The 16,065-nt window shown below is 39.5% G+C and overlaps 1 protein-coding gene across 6 annotated transcripts in view; it reads right to left on the bottom strand.

Annotated features, from left to right (window-relative positions):
* The window catches only part of pex5la (peroxisomal biogenesis factor 5-like a), a 166,234-nt gene that overhangs the window by 101,040 nt on the left and 49,129 nt on the right, over positions 1-16,065 (bottom strand). The window contains exon 1 of one of the 6 annotated variants that reach the window (XM_043702243.2): positions 5,090-5,111. The exons of the other annotated variants lie outside the window; for them this stretch is intronic. The gene's annotated coding sequence lies outside the window, so the exon portion shown is untranslated. Of the gene's footprint in view, positions 1-5,089; positions 5,112-16,065 lie in introns of those variants that run through there. 6 annotated transcript variants of the gene reach the window in all.

Below are 16,065 nucleotides of genomic sequence, written 5' to 3'. Positions count from 1 at the left end.
CAGCATCATCTTGCATGTGGAGGATGCTAGCTGTACAGTAGCTCTGAAGACCAGAAGGACAGGGATTCTAAGTGACTTTTGGGGTGGGGGTGGGGTGAATCAAGGAGTCATAGTCATGGGGAGTTGAGTTCAGAGGGATCTGTGTTCCACCAGTTCCCAGTTGGGAGATGATCAAGGCCCATCCTAGTGTATCAATCAGGAAGGTTGCTGTATTTCTCACGGGCTGGTAACAGAGGCAGAAGCAATCAGGTGAGCAGAGGACTGCAACCCTCAAATGTCTATTAATTAACTGATAAATGGCCTTTATTGGCAACTCGTCAAAAAGAACACCTTTGCTCCTGCCCAAAACTTAACTCCTGAGATGACATTCAATAAAACTAAAAGTTAACTGATAAGTGTAAGATTCAACCCTTTTCTTAGTCTTGAAAGCTTATTTCTGAGGATACAATTTCATAAAATGCAAACTATTTAATTTGCATTTTCAGTTAAGTAACAGGCTAATTACATTCCCTGTGAAAATTTTTGAGTCTTTTAGTAGTTAACTGATTGATTGTAAAGATTGGAGTTAATTACCACCCCCTGGCACCAACCTGATGACTTGCCCTTGCTACTATCTTCCCCGCCACTTCTGGAGGGTGGGAGATGTCTCATCCTTAGGATCTCCATCTCTAAGAGATGGAAATTAACTGGATAGTTCTAATGAGTGGTATGATAAAGGACTACAGATTTCTGACGTGTAACAAAACATCCACTGTTACTTTTAGTGGAATCTCTTGGACTTTTCATCCAAAAATGTATGGGCACACACTGTACATGAATGGACATTTTAAAAGATGAATCGTAACTATATTTGACAAAATTAACAGCTTCTGTTTACTTAGAAATTAGCTCTTGTTTTTCATTTTCATATTGACAGTGCATTCCTATTGACTTCTTTTCCAAGAATATTTTGTAAAACTGGCACAACTGGCCAAGGCAAAAACTGATGATGAACGTATCAACTCCAATTCCTTTCATCGTTTGTATGAGTGACAAAATTATTTGCTCCAATTAATGCCAAAATATAAGAAATGACTAGGCTCCTTTGACAAGTAAAGATATATATTACATACAAAGGCATTATATACAGCTCACCACTACCTTCCCAAGGGCAATTAGTGATGGACAATAAACATTGACACGGCCTGCTTGCCCATATCTCATGCATGATTTTAAAAAAGTATGATGCTACATATTAAAAACTTGGATAACTACTTTTCATTGGGCATTCCATTGTAAAATAGACTTAAAACAAGATGACATGTACTGAAAATAATTTTAATCATTTGAGAAAATTATTTGTTATTGAAGGCCACTTCGGCAGATATAGTTAATTAAAATATGAAATTAGGTTTAATTACTTGACTGCATCTCTGAAACAATGGGCTTGAACTTTACTCTGTGCATGTAGATGAGTTTTGAATGGGTTAAAAAATCAGACCAAATAACTCTAATTTAAGAACTACTTTTCATGCCATCACACAAATGAGTAACTATTATCTAATGAATCCTAAACCCCAATTTCTTGATTACTATTTAGGAGTGAAGTAATAGCTGCTTGAACTATCGATCAAAAAAAACTTCATAAAATCAAAAGAAACATGCACTGAATCTTACATTTTGATTCAAAGTGCAAGTTTTGTCAAGTTTCATGGATGGTTTGCCTCCTCAAGGCCTAGTACATTTTTCTCACCATACATTACCAAAATCACCTCATTAACTACAAACCTTGACCCTCTCCTGTCCCTCACATCTAATTCCAGGCCCATCTTATCACGTGTTGTTGCCAAAACAACGTTCCACTGCCAGGTTATCCAAGTATTAACTAGCATGCCTTCCAACAATGCCTATCATTAAAAGCCCATTGTGCTCTGGGGGTGACTCTCAGGTCTCGTCATATTGATGAGTGGGTCCCTATGCTTGGGATTCTAGGAAGGAGTGCCCTTTGGCCTGCTAACTTTAGTGCCAGCCAGGTCTAACAGCATGAAGCAAAGAAGCTGGAGCATCTAAGAGCATTGATTGGGGAATTACAACATTGAGGAGCATTGCCTGGAAGAATACCAACATCTGGGATTACTGGCTTTTGTTTCTTTGTCAGAAATACTGAAAATCTGAGAGTACATAATGGAATAACTGCATCTGGGGACATTGGAGGTGGGATGGTGAGAAGAAGTGTTAAAGAATTGAGTTAAATTGATAGGGGAGATATGAAGGCTGGCAGCTTTGAACTGGAGTACTGGAGAATCTGAACAGTCCTCTGATACATGCAGTCAAACCAACACCCCACACACCAGAATCTAGGACTCGCTGGCCCGTACCAGGATAAAATAATCTCTAAACGTGAAAAATACTTCTATATTGTATTTGGTGACTGTATACTTATCCAGTGACTAACACAGTGGTAATTAACTCAAATCTTTACAATCAATCAGTTAACTACTAAAAGACTCAAAAATTTTCACAGGGAATGTAATTAGCCTGTTACTTAACTGAAAATGCAAATTAAATAGTTTGCATTTTATGAAATTGTATCCTCAGAAATAAGCTTTCAAGACTAAGAAAACGGTTGAATCTTACACTTATCAGTTAACTTTCAGTTTTATTGAATGTCATTTCCCTCTGTGTGAGACATAGTGAGCTCTTTCACTGCAACTTCCCAAACACATCTCAGTGACAAACTATAAGAGAAAGTGAGGACTGCAGATGCTGAAGTCAACTAGTAGAAAGTAAGGACCCCACCCATAGGGCTCCTCTCATCTGATTTTGGCCTCATCTTACTACTCAAGGTATCCAGAACAAAATGCCACTGCTGGGAATACATCAGAATTCATGAGAATCATTAAATAATAGAAGCAGGTCATTTGGCCCATTGAGTCCACACTGACCACCTCCCCCCCACCCCCACCAAATGAGCATCCTACCCAGACCTACCTCATCCCTGCAATTTCCTTTGATTAATCCACTTAGCCTGCACATCTCTGGACAGTGGGAGGAAACTGGAACAGCTGGAGGAAACCATGCAGACACAGGGAGAATGTTCAAACTCCACACAGTTACCTGAGGCTAGAATTGAAACTGGGTCCTGGTGCTGTGAGGCAGCAGAGCTAACGACTGAGCCATCATATCACCCTGGTGTAGCATCATTTTTAAAAAGACCACTGTACACCCAAATAAGCATTTTTAGACTTGTGCTGCTCTGCAAGGTTTCTGAAATTTACCCTAGATTTGGCAGTAAGTACAAATTAGTGCCTTGCTTTCTGGACAGAAGCCTGAAGATCTTGATGGACAGGGTGGTGCAGAACAATGCCCCCTCATTATTTTTTGGTGCGGATATCTTCAAGGTCTGTGCACAGAATTGCCAGAGGTTGATGCATTGGCATGCTGATCAGCAAGTGCAGAGTCTCTGAAGAAGCTCAGAGTAGCAGCCATGCAGCCGAGAGGGAACATTGGTGCAGAAGCAGGATATCCTCTTCTCCCAAGACTAGGAAAGGAGGTCCAAATATCAAGTGACACCAGTTTGAGATCGCCATCGGGGTCAGTGCAATATCATCCATCTGAAGCAAATGACCTTCTCCATGCTACCAGTGTAAGTAAGTACCACCAACTTCTCTCCAATGCCTCATGCTCACTCTACCTTTCCTATCAACCATCTCCAACCAAGGCTCATGCTCCACCATTCTCAATATTATTAGCAACACTTTCCTTCTTTCCCAACGTGACATCACTACCCTGCATGCCCTCTCATTCAGGCAGGACACCTCTCCACCTTCACAAAAAGTAAAAAAGATCTGCACCCATTTCCATCTCTCTTAATTCCTGCTTGGTCATTGATCAAGGAGGTGAAGAGCTTGCAATAGGGCAGAACGAATCAAGATGGGTGATGGCTGCCTGACATTCATCTCCTCACTCCTTAAGACGACAGAATCCTGACTCTGATTGCTCCAAGCAGCTGACTGACTTAGTCCAAACCCCAGGACTGGTACTGGAGGCTGCTGTTGACTTACTGAGCTGGGATCTCTGTACCAAAGGCTACCTCCTGTGAGTTTCACTGAGGATCACTGACAACCAAGACAGGCTTCCTGGCTTCGTATCTATACTAAATGACACAGAAATTCGGTAGTACTGAGAATCTGGTAACTCTGGCTGAGAGGCAAGGTTCTAAAAACACAAGGAGGGGATGCTGTGAGCACCCAGGTAGGCTCTAAGTGAGTGTGCACTAAGGCAACAAAGGAACAGTCATAAGATGCAGCATGCTGCAGGCTTGGTTGCATGTCCCTGACCACAGTGTGTCGTTGCTGCTGCATTATACTGATAGTTGCTGGTGTTCCCTGAGGTGCAGCACTGAAGGTACTGCAAGTTAATCGGGCATTTGACATGAAGGTTCTTACAAGCTGGTATGTGACAGATGCCAGTGTCCGAGAACATGCATGTCTGTAGCTGGTACCCATGGAATGTGCCTGAGAAGCAATTGTGTGGTGGGACATGGAGGCTGTTCAGGCCTCTATAAGATACTGGCCATATTTTACATTAACATGGTAACCCTGTACCTTCTTTCACCAGTGATCACCACAGCTGCTCCTGCTTTTTAACTTTCTGAAGTAAAAACATGCTTTTACATCACAGAGTGTTTGAAAACTTAGGAGCTAGATTTTCAATTTGCCATTCGTTTAGAAACCAAGTATACAGGATCACTTGCCCATTAAGGAATCTTCACCACATTCCTACAAATGTTTTTGATGTAAATTAGTAGAGTGCCTGATCAGCAAGACAGTTTTAAACACGGGCGACAAATTAAAAATGACCTCACTACATTAAAATCATCTTCAATCCTGCATAAACTACAATTCACACAGCCACAATCTGACTTTTCTATAAATAAGTTATTCTTCTTATCTTTTAGTATAGCTTGGCAGTCTCATATAACAGAGGCTCAGCTTCTGTTACCAGATTCACGTAAAGCAATTCTTAGGCCTTTATATTTCAGTTCATGAGAAAAACAAGCAGCAATTTATATTTTGAAAAACTCTTCTGAGTTATTTAGCTCACTTACTTGATCTATTTCATAGCCAAGTTGAGAATTATTTCTACTCTTGTAGATGAAAGCAAATAGTGCAACATGCAAATAGTGTCTCAGAATATGTTTCAATTTAGTTCTGCACTTGTGTGGGAAGGCTGCTGTTCAGTCGTGTCAATTGACAGTGCCACGTTCCCAACACATGGGAAACAAGAGTGGAGACTGTTGACTGGTTGGAGGTTCACAACACTGTAACAGAACCCGTCCTGGAAGTCAGCAACATACTCTCATTAATTACAAAGGAGATCTAGGTGAGAATATTCTGAATGTACTAAGAGTCGCTCAAAGCAAAATCCAACAGACTGCTTGGTCTTGCACCAATGATTACCTGTTATAACTTTGCCAGAATGCCAGAATACTCTGACAGAGGAAATGATAAGTGCAGGTGCAATATGATCAAAAAGGCAAAGATCTCTCAGAAAAGAAAACCAAGGATCTGTACAGCTGTATTAAAGCTTCTCAATTTTATATCCCATTCCCCTTGCAATAAACACCAGCATTCCATTTACTTCCTTAATTACTTGCTTGGCCTGGATAGTAGATTTTTGTGATTCGTGCACCACAGTATCTAGATCTCTGTGTTTTCTGATCTCTCTCCATTTAATTATGACATCGTTTTTCAATTCTTCTTGCCAAAGTGGACAAGTCCACATTTTCACACCTAAGGTGAAGGCATGCCATATTCCAGTATATTGTGAGCATTCAGACACTATTTTAAAATTTTGAACATTAACAATTAAAATGTCTGCTGTTAGCCTGTAACTTTTGGCATTGACTATATTTACACTCCATCAACTTAATTAAGCATTCCAATGAAACTTAGTTTATTCAAGTGCAAACACCCATTTTAACCATAAGCACTGGAATTCATAGTCCCACATCAAAGAGTCTATAACCAATTATCACTTTAATTTTAGAAACTGCACAGTTGGTAGTGGGCACACTGTTAGACTGCACTGGAGTATGATGAGATGGAATGAGAACTTAGGACTTTGATTGAAAGTGGAAGTTAGCTGTAAGAATTTCTCAAGTTTAACCTTGTATTAGTGGTCAGACTCTTGCCTAAAATTTAGATCAAGGGGACCTACTTGTATTGGCAATTCTCTATCAATCAGCTGAAAGCCCTTTGTTCAATTGGTGCTAATCACTTTCACAATAAATTAAGAAAGCTAGAAACTCATCAAAATATTTCATGATAAGAAAAGGTTGGGGGCCATCCTGTTGCACAGTGGTAGTGTTCCTACCTCTGGACCAAGTAACTTGCGTTCAAGACTCACCTGCTCCAGACGTGTAACAACATCTCTGAACAGGTTGATTAGAAAAATAATTTTTAAAAAAGCAGACCGAAAAGGTCCAAAGCTGCTATGGCCTGGGACTTTAAGTTATCATCTAGATGCTTCTCCTGTTTTGCATGAGTATGTAGCCTCACCACACCCTCAGGCAGTACATTTCATATTTCTACCACCTTCTGGCTGAGAAGACTTTCCTCAAAACTCCTCTAAACTTAAGCCCTCTGGTCTCAAATGCATCTTCCATGGGGAAAAGATTTTCATGATCTATCATCTATGCCTCTCATAATTTTATATATCTCAAACAGATCTCCCCTCAGCCTCCTTTGCTCTAAGGAAAACAAACCCAGCCTTTCCAGTCTCTCCTCATAACTGAGACTTTTTATCCCAGGCAACATCCTGGTGAATCTTTGCTGCACCATCTCCAGTGCAATCACATCCTTCCAATGCAATCACGTCCTTCCAAAAGAGTGGCGACCAGAACTGCACCCAGATTCCATCTGTGGCCTAACCAATGCTTTACAAAGTTGTAACAAGACTTCCTTGCTCCTATATTCTATGGCTTGGCTAATGAAGGCAGGCATCCCATATGCTGTCTTCGTCATCCTGCCTGTGTTGACACCTTCTGGGATCTATGAACTTACACACCAAGGTCTGTTTGTTCCTCAGTATCCCCTAGGGACCTTGGTCGGGCCTAAGGCAGACCTTGAGTGGGCCCAGAGTGCAGACCTTAAGAGGGCCCAGAGTAGAGGAGAGTGGACCCAGCATGGAGCTTGAGTGAGCTTTTACTTACTTTTATGCAGCAAGCACAGGGCCTGGAATCAGTGGCTACTACATCAGCAGAGGTGATGTTGGTGAGGTACGCCCAGCAGCAGAAGATTGCACCCAAGGACTGGTGACTTTGTTGTTGGTTGGGTCTGGTGCTGGCAGTGAAGTGGCAGTGGAACGGATTCACAGCAATATTGGGGAAGTGAGTCCCAGCGGCAAGAGACACAACTCTGACATTGATTGAGTCTGGTGCAGGTGGTGTCAGCAGTGGAGCATTAGCCCAGTGGCAAAGATGGTTCTTGAGGATCAGTGATTTCAATGTTGGTTGGGTTTGGTGTAGACAGTGGTGAAGTGGCGGCAAGAGGGATGGTGGCGCAGGTATCATTCATGGTGATGAACTGGTTCAGGACTGACTGATGGACTCTCTTTAAGCAATATCTTTCTTTTTTCTCTTATTCTTAAATTATTCAAAATGACACTGTACCATGGTAACAAATGGAAGCTTTTCAGTATATTTTATTATATTATGTAAAATACATGTGACAATAAAAATCAAAATCAAATTTGTTGTGTAAATCCTTCCTTTCTTAGACCTTCCAATACACATCACCTCACACTTATCAGAATTAAATTCCATCTGCAATTGCCCTGCCCAGGTGATCAGTATACGTTTGTAGCCTGAGACCATCCTCCTCACTATCAATAATTCCAGTTTTTGTGTCAAATACATGTAGAAGTGGTTTTCTTTTTTTTTTCAATTTATAAACAATTGTTTTGGGATTAAAGAGTTTATATTTTTATTATGTTTCAAAATCTTTGAATTGGTACTAAGTAGATATTTTGGTTCATTCTATGTTATCTTTATTTCTTTGGTAAACCTTTGTTTATTATTCATAAAAATTGTGCAGGATTGTGTGTTTGTGTTTCAGTGACGTATTATGGTTTTACTCTTTATTCTCAGAACTGACTTGTCCAGTAAATCAACTAGATCTTAACAACAAACAGAAGGTATGATTTTGTTCCAGACTCAACACTCGACAGAATTTCAAATCTTGTAATAGGTTGCGGAATATTTTTTCCACATCAAATATGTCATGATCTCTATTAAAATGTTAGAAATATATTTTCTCTTTTCATGGCTCCCAAGGTATTCCCACAGTAAATACTGCCTTCATGCAGTGAAACTTTGAGGTGGATCTGCTGAGGTGGAAAATTTCCCAACTCAAGCTTACTGCCTCTACAGCAAAAAAAAGCTGGTTTGTCTCTGCAGTGCTGCCAGACCTGCTGGGTGTCTGCAGTATTTTATTTTGATTTCAGATTTTCAAAAACTGGAATAGTTTGCTTTTGTTTAAATTTGGCATTGATTGATAATTCTTCGTTTCTTTTCTAAATGAAAAACCAAGCAATTACATTTAATCTTAAATTCAAAGTAATTAATATAAATAATTTATTCAGTGATTTATTAGAAATTGTTACTGATCCATGGATCTGTACGCCGTGGTGTTGCTTTCCTGTGGGTTGTATCGTATGAAACCTGCCAAGTCATAAACTGTGCACAAAGAGAAATGTCTAATTAAAACAGTGCATGATGATATTTGATCCTAAGTTCTAATTAGTTAATTTAAGTAGTTGGTTGTTTCAGGACAGATTATTAAAAAGTATTTAAATCTATACATACTAATTGGTCCTAATATTCTTCCCTTGCACATCTGGGCATTTATCAAAGTTGTAACGTCATCTGGATTTGCAAGTTCATGTCATTTGTTTGGCTCTGCTCTGTCCTACAAAAACATCAGATGGCTCTATTCCAGTCCCTCTTTCACTCTTGTTAACTAAGATTTCCCCAGATTTGAAAGAGAGGAATAATGTTGTTACTTTCTGTAAATTGTTTTCTGTGAAACCTATCTGCTTTTGAATTGTAGTTTCTTGCACTTTTGAAAAATGATAGTCATTGGTGTTGCTCTTAATGATATGTTTCTAATGTTTACTTTCATCATATGAATTTGCTTTTTGTTTTTCCCCTATATTGTTTGGAACATTTTTTCAGGTGCAGGTTCTGAGAGGAGAATGATGGGTGAATGCTGAAGTCTGGAAAATGAGGAAGGGCAATAGACTGTGAGGAACAGGTCAGGTCAGAGCAAGGGGAGAACATACTTCCAATTTGACAGCAGTCTGTTTAACTTTACTTTCCTTCCTAATATTTGCCCAGTCCTTCAAGTTGCCTGAGTAATGGAGTTTGATGGTTGCTCATCTGCCTGGGGTGAAGAGATAGAGCCACTGAAGCCAGGGCTTGAGAAAGCAAGGAAACTTGAGAAAGCATCAGCCTTGATTAGTTCCAACGTGGCCTAAAAAGACTCAGATTATTTTAGTGGTGCTCAATCAGCACTGCCCCATTAAAAAGTACATCAACTTTACCTTATGCAGAGATTTCTTGCTTTCATCACCAGTGTTTGAAGAATACATGTTGCATATTTCAACTAAAACTGTAATTGGGAACTAGATTTCTTTTCTAGCTATGAGTCAGTTGCAATAGGTTTTCTGGAAGGTTTTTACTCGAGGCCTGATGAGATCTCTTGCTGAAGTTGTCTCATTAAACACGCACTCTACCCCATGGTACGCCTCTCACCCAGTTCTAGTCCCATCTTACCATGTACTGTTCACAGAACAATTTGCCACCTTCAGCTGAGGAGGCCAAACCATGCTAGCCTGTCCTTAGGTTCCCACCCAGCTCAGTGCTGTCTCAGCCAATTAGTGAAATTCACAACAATGTAGGAAAAAGGTAAATTACCTTCTCTACTCCATCAGCAAAGGTGTCACCATTTTCGATGCTTCACACTGACTCTATCTCTAGCACTGCATCCACCTTTTACCCAGGCCTAAGCTTTACCACTCTCACTGTTATCTGCAATATCTTCTCCACTCACTCTCACACCCAGACACCACTAACCTTGGATGCCTTCGGTGTTGACTACTGACTCACTCAGCTGTGCCACAGGACCCTTATGGGAACTCATAAGACTGAGTAAGGCAGCAATGTTTAAAGTAATACTGCTCATTACTAAAAGATGTATTTGTCAGCACATCTATTCCTCCACAACAATGTCCTTAGTGATGTTTCTCATTTAATAGTGACACCTTTGAATGTTTTGTTACAAAAGGTACAGCAAAAGAACAACATTTAGATGTCGAAGGTTAAATCTGTTGTACAAGCCATGTGGATGGAGTGGTTGTGCAGATAGGAACAGCTGAGTGAGGGATTGCAGAGTCAGGTTTATCTAATTCAATAATTAATGTGATAGCAGTTCATTGGCAGCAGGAGAAATATCAAGATGTATATATTTCTTTAAATGCATATTTTGCATCATAGAAGGCAAGTACCCCACAAAAAATGCCTATCTCTGGCACATTCAGAGATTCAGCATTCAAACAAGAATTTTCCCTTGCTTTCCTTCACCCTCCAGAAGGTGTGCGCAAAGCTGGAATGTAAACCAGCAATACCCTCTCACAGAAATTCAGTTCGTAAAGAATATTACACACTATTTTGCAATGATCTGGCACAGGAAAGTGGATACAGTTGGTGTGGTCCGGCAGCTACTAACAATTTCTCAAGTATGTTCTGCTCCCAGACAAAAATGATGATCAGATATTGATCAGACCAAGACAAATGTCTGAAGACAAGGCTGAAGCATGTTGATCTAGGTCTTCCAGAATGAAGACATAAAACTGGTCCTTTACAGCTACACATATTGAGGAAGCAATTGGAACAGGAATGTTTGGAGGGATTGTGAGCTCAATATTGCAGATATATTTATGTTTTTTAAGGCAATAATTCACTTTAAATCAATTTGTAATGTTAGATTATTTGTTTTTATAGCACAAGTGCATGCAGTAAAGAGAAAGTGGGAACAGTTAGAAAGGCATGATACAAATTTAAATTTATTTCATGTGAATGTGTAATTGCACAACACTTTAATCAATTGAAGGCCAATGATTAAATATATTTCATGGAATAATGCAAAAAAAAAACAGCAGGAAACTTGTCCAAATCACACTGAAGCATCTCTGCAACCTCCTCACAGCTCAGCCTCCCACCCAGCTTTGTCATCTGCAAATTTGGAGACATTACAGTTTGCGTCCTCATCAAAATCATTATTACATTGTTAACAATTGGGGTCCTTGCACTGATCCCTGTGGTACCCCACTAGTCACTGCCTGATATTCAGAAAAAGTTTAGTCTGACAGTTTCCAGTCTGCTGACCAAGTTTCTATCTATTTCAAAAAACCTCCCCAATACCACGTGCTTTAGTTCTCCACACTTTTGTAGTACGTGGGACTTTGTCAAAAGCCTTCTGAAAGTCCAAGTAAATGCTATCCACTGGCTCCCCTTGATGAGCACTACTAATGATATCCTTGAGGAATTACACTAGATTGTCAAACATGAATAACCTTTCACAAATGCAAGCTGACTCTACCCAGTCTTGCAACTGCTTTCCAAATGCTCATCTATTTAATCTTTTGTAATGGCCACTAGCACTTTTCAGGCTGACTGGTCTATAACTTTTGGTTTTCACTCTGCCTCCTTTTTTTAAAAACAGAGGGGTGTCATTAGCTACTCTCCAATCTGTAGGAACTGTTCCAGAGTCTGTTAAATCTTGCTAGATGCAACCAGAATTTCTAGGATCACTTCCTTAAGCATGGAGATGTAGATTATCAGCCCTGGAGATTTACCTGCCTTCAACCCCATCAATTTCTCCAATAATATTTCAATATTAATACTGATTTCCTTCAATTCCTCCATCTCACTAAACCGTGGGTCCCCCAACATTTCTGGTATGTTGTTTGTGTTGTGTTGTTCCTTCGCTTGAGTGCAGACTTCATCTTCAGCCTTGATGTGATAAATCTAAAAATAAATTTAACAGTATAGTAGATTTTGGAAGATGTTTTGTTACTTTTTGTTGCCAAGGACATGATGTATTCTAACTTTGGTCAGAGATGTATTTGAAACATCATCCATGTTCACAGAAGAAGCAATGATTCAAAATGAAATATTCCATTAAAGCCCAGGAGATCCACAAAGCATTCTGATCTAAAAGAACACATCAAACAAGACAAAAATGGAGAGAACTGCAAACTGCAATATTGTGGAAAGTTTAACAGGTTTTAAAACAAATATTATCTCCATGTTAGTAAATAACTAAGAAGGTGGTAAGATTTTTTAAGAACAGCTGCAAGCATACTCAAGTTAGATTTATACAACAATCTGCCACAGTGTTCAAATGTGTTAACACATTTCATATACAATCACTCTGAAGTGCAATGGGTACTACTATGAAATAAAGAGACTTAATTTATGTAGTCCCTTACATAACTAAACAGTGTCTGGCTCAAAACACATTTCAGCCAATGAATTAATTTAAAAGTAGTCAGTGGTGTTCTGTCGAAAACATTACAACTGGGATTTAACATGGAAGTGGTGGCCCTACCCAGTGGTTGGAATGTTAGGCCTGGAAACCACAGTGCTATTCTACACGTTTCAGGCATTTGACAAAGGTGATAAAAGATGACAAAAGATCAGAGTAGTAGGTTAAGTAGGGTGGTTCACCAGTGTTAGTCAGGGAGGCCTGAGTGACAGGTGAGGGAGGAGCCATGGTAATTAGGAGGATATAGAGGTGGGTACAAGCAAGCAGCGGTGGCCCTTTCCACTAGTGACAAGAGAGAGGGAGAGAGACACACCCCCAACCAAATCTTCTGACTCCAGAGAGAAGATGAATTTTAATTGCATCAAATAAAATTAAATCCTATCAACCCTAATAAATCCCTCTGTACCTTGCTCTCTGACAAGATATGCAATTTCTGTTAGATATTCTTGCCGAAATTCAGCACTTCCTTTAGGTTGTAGTTTTCCCAAATGTAGTCAATGTTTACAATAAAGAAATGTGTGTGTGAGAGAGTTCTCAACAATGATTCTTGACTTCATGATATCTCATGACATCAGGTCAAACACAGGCGGGAACACCACCTGCTGATTACCGCAGAGCATCCCCACTTTCCAGCTCATAAATCTCCATGTTAAATATCACTGGAGAAGTACTGAGAGGTGCAAGAGTGGAGGACTTCAGTGTCCATCAAGATTGACTGTCACTTGGTCAAGATCCTGGAATACCTTCCGTAATGGCATTGTAGGTCTATCTATACCATAAGGACTGCAGTGGTTTAAGGCGACAGCTCACTACCACCTTTTCAAGGGCAACAAATAATCCACAATAAATACTGCCCAGTCAGCGACACCCACATCCCATGTGTGATTTTTTTTTAAAAGGTGGTCCCACAACTAACAAATCATTCAGAACAGGACTTTGACCTGATGGTAATTAATTCAAGAATCAATGGAATAATAAGTCTCCAATATATCACCATTCCCAATTTTGACATTTCCAAGCACTAGTGTAACCAAAACAGTTACAAATCAGTCAGAAGTGCTGAATGGATAATTCATCTCAGCCTCCTCCTGAGGTCCTCGTTATTGCAGTAGCCAGACTTGCCAATTCAGTTCACTTCACACGATTAAAAGCAGAACAAATCCAAATCCTGCACCAAGCTATTTTCATTGATGTGCTGTCAAGGAGCACTTATTTGCTCACAACCTGTTTACCAATAATCAGCTAGAGTTCTGACAAGGTCACTGTTCCAGATCACACACCCAAACAGGCCTTGTTTCAAAAGATAGATAAAAGAAGTGAAATTCAAAATTGAGAATCACTGCTCACTGCATTAGATTATCATTTGACCAGGTCCTACCTCAAGGAGCCTCAGTAGAACTGAAGTTAAAGGGAATTGTGGAAAAACTCTCAACTGATTGGAGTCATGTCTAGCACAAAGGAAGATGTGGTGATTGTTGGAGGCTAATCATCCCTTTAGGAGTTCATCAGGGTAGTTTTCTAGACTCAACCATTTTCCACTACCTCATTTTGGTCCATCGTAGGCTCAGAAATGTGGATGCTAATTGATGATTGTACAGCATTCCATTGCATTCACAAAATCTCAATTAATATACTCATTCATGCTTACATGCAGCAAGACTTCTATAACATGCAGATCTGGACTGAAAAAAGTGACAAGTAAAAATTGCACCAGTAAATGGACTGCCCATCTCTAACAAGAGCATGTCTAATTCACTAGATCTGCATTCATCCAGACAAAAGTTCAAAAAGTTCAAGACCATCGAAGACAAACCAACTTGACTGGCACCTCACCCATCATCAGTTCACTCCCTCCACTGATCCAAGCTCAACTGAAGTCTATACCATCTACAAGATATACTTCAGCAACTTGAGAAGACTCCAACAACATTTTCTAAACCATTAACCTCCATCTCTGAAGGACAAGAGTATATGGGAACATCACCACCTGAAGGTTCGCATTCAGGTCACACACTATTATTGTCTCCAGGACTATAACCTTGAATTAAGATTAATAAATCATTTTCTCAATCTAATAAAAAATGTAGATGTACCGACAGATTACAGTCTGTGTTGACACTGTCACAATGGCAATTGAAAAAGGCAATAAACACTTGCCTGACCAGTAACTCCCACACCATAGGAATGACTAAAAATGTTATTGTGGAAATACATTTCTATGCCTGTTTTCACTTAACATGTTATAAATACAAGATATCTTTCTTGGGTTTTAATATAGAAGGGGTGAACTTCCTTTGGCGTTCCTTTGAATACACGATTTTTGACATTCTTTCATTTGAGGTGGACATCATTGACAAGGCCAGCGTTTATTGTATATCCCTAAGTGCCCTTGAATTGATTGATTTGGTAGGCTATTTCAGAGATCAGTGAAGAGTTAACCACATTACTTTGTACCTGGAGTTGCATGTAGATTAGAGTGTGCAATGCTGGCAGATTTCCATCCCTATATGACATGGTGAAAGCTGTCAGGGTGGAATCTGAACCCAAGTCCACAGGGTATGATCGAACACCTCTGGATTAGTAACCCAGTGACATTATAAAATGGCTCTTTCCTTATCTGGAATTTTGAGATTAGGGCATTTATAGAAGAACAATACAGTATGGCTGTTCTCTGTTACGTACTTTAGTTACAACAGGGAACAATAAAAAAAGCCGAGAGTAATTAGACAACAAGGGAAATGGATGGTACAGAATGTCAAACACCTCAGAGGAAATGTAACATGTCTAACTATAGGTCGTTTACCACAGTATCATGAGTACACAGTGAATCTATTTCTGGAATGATTTATCTACAAAATATTATCAGAGGTTTAGAACCAGAAACCATTTGTATCTCGCAACAACCCTATTCATCCAATTATCACATTTTGTTAATAATTTAATGATGCTATGTTTTCAAGAATTACAAAAAATTTTATAATCTTAATCATGATCTTTAAATTTATTTAAGCATCAGCAGCTCCCTTGATACACAGAACAGTGGTCCCTCCCAAATGAGTGCAAACTGCAACTGGGAAAAAAAAAGTCAAAAATTCTCAAAAGGGTTCTTCAGGTTTCTATCAACATGGGAGAAACTGCACAGAATTTCAAGACAATATTTTTCCAGAAAGACTGGCCCCAGGAGATGTATGGCATTGACTAATAGGAAGTAAATGGAGGAATCGCTGTGAAAAGAACACTGCATCCACAGCAAATCACAGGGCGTTCTGATTTATAAGCTGGAATTTACTTCCCTGAAGCCTAACTAATAATTAGGTTACTGTCTTAATAACAGGAATAAAAAGTGATAATATAGACTGGTGTCCACGAGCTGGAAACATCTATGATTAAACATTTTGCATTGCTCAACTATACAGCTAGGAATGGTAATCATAAGCTCAGATAACAAAGGATTTGAAAAACTGCTAAAAGGGGA

Source organism: Chiloscyllium plagiosum, unplaced genomic scaffold (assembly GCF_037043375.1).
Source record: "Chiloscyllium plagiosum isolate Xiang-an unplaced genomic scaffold, Cpla_swu_hap1 HiC_scaffold_13, whole genome shotgun sequence".
Classification (NCBI taxonomy): Eukaryota; Metazoa; Chordata; class Chondrichthyes; order Orectolobiformes; family Hemiscylliidae; genus Chiloscyllium; species Chiloscyllium plagiosum.
This window is presented reverse-complemented; position numbering and strand designations above follow the sequence as displayed.